This window comes from Fukomys damarensis, unplaced genomic scaffold (genome assembly GCF_012274545.1).
Source record: "Fukomys damarensis isolate Sample0158 unplaced genomic scaffold, DMR_v1.0_HiC HiC_scaffold_3, whole genome shotgun sequence".
Lineage (NCBI taxonomy): Eukaryota > Metazoa > Chordata > Mammalia > Rodentia > Bathyergidae > Fukomys > Fukomys damarensis.
In genome coordinates, this window is record NW_022900915.1 from 38,716,886 (window position 1) to 38,720,316 (window position 3,431).

Sequence of the window (3,431 nt, forward strand, 5' to 3'; positions counted from 1 at the left end):
AAAAAAAAAAAAAAAAAAAAAAAAAAAAAAAAAAAAAAAAAGGAAATGGGGAAGGAAACGAGGAAAGGAAGGATGGAATTTCAACTTATTTCTCACATCTTATACAAAAATTAATTCAAAATAGATCACAGAACCAAATGGAAAACACAAAATTATAGAGATTTTAGGGAGAAAAACAAAACTCATGTGAGAAAGTCTCTGGGATCCTAGGACCAGGCAAAGAATTCTTAGACTTGAAATTAAAGACACGATCTACAAATGGAAAAAAAATAACCTTGAAAAAATCATTTACATCAAAAATTTAAATTATTGGTCAGCGAAAGACATGCAGAGGATGAGCAGAGAAGCTACAGAATGGAAGAAAATATTTTAAATGACATATCTAAGAAAACACTTGCATTCAAACTATATAAAAAATTCTCAAGGCTCAACAGTGAAGAACAAAGAATACAATTGGAATATGGGATGGACAAAAATCATGGACCTTTCACTGAAGAATATATACAGGGGGTAGATAGAAGCATGAAATGATGCTCAGTATCACTAACTATTGTGGAAATGCAAGAAACCACAAGATAGCAATGAATGCCAGAGGGGTTTAAAAGAAAATAGTGGGGCTAGGGTTGTAGCTCGGTGGTAGAGTATTTGCCTGTTCAAGGTCCTGAGTTTCATTCCCAGCACCACCAAAAAAATTAAAATGAAAGGAAGGAAGGAGAAAGGAATAGAAACAAGAAAAGAGGGGGAAGGAGAGAGGAGAAGAGGGAGGGAGAGGGAGAATATTGAAGACAATCCTGCAGCAAAGAAGAGAATTGGATCCTTCACACACTGACGGTGAAAATATAAAGTAACACAGCCTCTCTGGACATTTTCTTTACTAACTAAAAAAATTTTGCAGCTCAGTGATCACATACTGTGAGCATTTATTCCACAGAAATGAAGGCGAAGTCCAACAACAATGTGCTCATGGATATTTCTGGTGGTTTTATTTTCAATAGCTAAAAACTGGAAACAACCCAAATGTCTTTCATCAGGTCTATGGTAAAACAAATCGGTACATCCATCCCATGGAATGAAAAAAGCCAACACCAAAAAGTTACATACTGTATGGCTTTGTTCAAATCACATTTTTGAAATGTCAAAATTATAAAAATAAGGAACAGATTAGTGGTTGCCAGGATTCAAAGGAGCAGGGGAGGAACTTGAGAGCAGCTGTTAAAAAAAGCAACCTAAGGAATCCTTGTGATTATGGAACTGTTCTGTATCTTAATTGCATCAAAATCTATATTCTGGTTGTGATATTATACCATGTACTGTGCTGCATTATACTGGTAAGATGTTCTCATTGCAGAAACTCAGTGGGTAAAGTGTATACTGGGTCTCTGTATTATTGCTGACAATTGTGAACCTATAGTTAGGTCAACGTACAAAATTTAATTTTAAAGTAGGTTTTAAAACCAGGCAGGATATTTGGACATTTGTCCAAAAAAGGCAGAAATAACAAAATGGAAATATTATTTGGCAGAGGTGGGTAGTTAGCAAATAGAAGATGGAGAAGAAAGTGAATCTTGCAAAAATACACCTCCACAGGAAATATTCAACACAGTCAAGTCCAAGTGAAAATGAAATTATGTGACTCAGATTCTCCTGATGTGACCTACTAAAAAATGTTGTCTGAGAGAAGACAGGAATTTTAAATTGATAAAACTATTTCTCTGAGGCAAGATTTGCTTACTACAGTGTGAGACATGTAGAGTAGACTCCACCTAAACTTTCTAGGATTTAACTTGATTGAAACATCATCTGATTTTTTTTCAGGAGTCATTTATTTTGCAACTCTAAACATATAAACTACAAATTGATATTCACTGGTAATTCTGCTTCTTTCCCCTCCTGTCTGGGTGGTGCCACACACCTGTTATAAAGCAGAATTTTCTACAGTTGTTCATACAGCTTAGTGGACAAATCGGTGACTTCTCCAGCCACTACTGCTGCCTCTGTGTGTCCCACATTTTTTTTTGTAAAAGGTGAAATATTTATACAATCTGAAGAGAAACCAGAGTATTCCACATTGTTTAATAACCACTTCACCATTAAATTGCTGTCGTCCTAATACAACCCTAATGGCTAGCCCTTACCAAGTACTCACTGTATGCTAGGCACTATTTTAACACTTTATACATCAATTGTTTATACATTTATTAACTCTTTAAGATATACCATTGAACATTTATTAACAATTATTATTGTTAATAAGTTATCAGTTATTAGCTTTTCTAATAACTCAGTGGGTTAGATCCTGTTATTATCACCATTTCACAGATGTGATATAGAGTCCTCTCTAAAAACTGAGTGATGACAAATGAAAAATGTGACAGATTCTAACTAGTTGTGCCTTGAATTTTGACAGAAGCAGGTGACAGAATCACGACTAACTTTATGTAGGCAAAAGTGACTGATACACACCACTTCCAAGAAGAACCTGTAAAACCCTCCCATGGCAGCTGAATAAAAGGATGTCAAGGGTGTAGAAGAGGAAGAGTTTCAATCCCTGCATTGCTACTGAGAAAATTATCTAATTAGGAATATTCGCATGGACTGCGTTTGACCGAAAAATAAACTGTTATTGTTTTAAGTCATCTGACTTTGGTATTGTTCATTTTTAGCCAAGATGTTAAGAGAGCACTACTCTGAGTTCTCATCCGTCTTTTGCTTTTTTCTTTTCCGATATGAAGCCAAATCCTTACTTCCCTAAGATTTTGTTTTCAGCTCTCTTGTCTTTATTCTCGTCACTCAGCCATCTACTCAATTTCAAGCCTCAGCACTTTGTTCCATGTAAATAAGCCCCAAGTTTTCTCTCCTGCCCTATTGCTGTTTCTCTTTGAGGAATACTACTTTGCTCTGTCTTCTGATCGCCACTATCTGAATTTCCTTTTCCTCACCCCACACACTACTTTTAGCCCAGATCCGTCAATACTTTGGGTTCTGAAGTCCCTGCTTCTGAGTGACCGCCTAGGAAAACAAGCTTGAATTCTCTTCCACTTTTCTCTAGCTTCCCTCTCCCTCTTCACTATTCAGTGAATCGTCCTCATACTCTCTCTGGACACGTCCTTTCTGTTTTCTCTTTTCCATGTCTGCTGACATTGTTCTTGTCTAGTCTGCATAGTTTTCCCTGAAGTTTTTAACATCCTCCTGATGAAAATCTGAATTTAGGTCTGCTTCCCTTCCTTCCATGTTCGCCCTACACACACACACACACACACACACACACACACACAAAGCTCTAATCAAGTCACATTGGAGTCATCAATGTGTATAATTGCTGTAATTTAACACTTAAATTTATCAAAGCAATAATAGAAATAATTTTGTTTCATCTTATTTTCTTATGCCTCAGTATATACTTTACTCTCTAGCTAAGAAGCGAACTCTTA

At 36.1% G+C, this 3,431-nt stretch overlaps 1 long non-coding RNA gene across 2 annotated transcripts in view; it reads left to right on the plus strand.

Annotated features, from left to right (window-relative positions):
* LOC104871311 overlaps nt 1-2,558 on the plus strand; it is a 26,696-nt gene extending 24,138 nt beyond the window's left edge. For both annotated transcript variants that reach the window (XR_782817.2, XR_782818.2), the window contains exon 3: nt 2,408-2,558. This is a non-coding gene — a long non-coding RNA (uncharacterized LOC104871311). The remainder of the gene's footprint in view (nt 1-2,407) is intronic.
* Nucleotides 2,559-3,431: the final 873 nt, after the last annotated feature.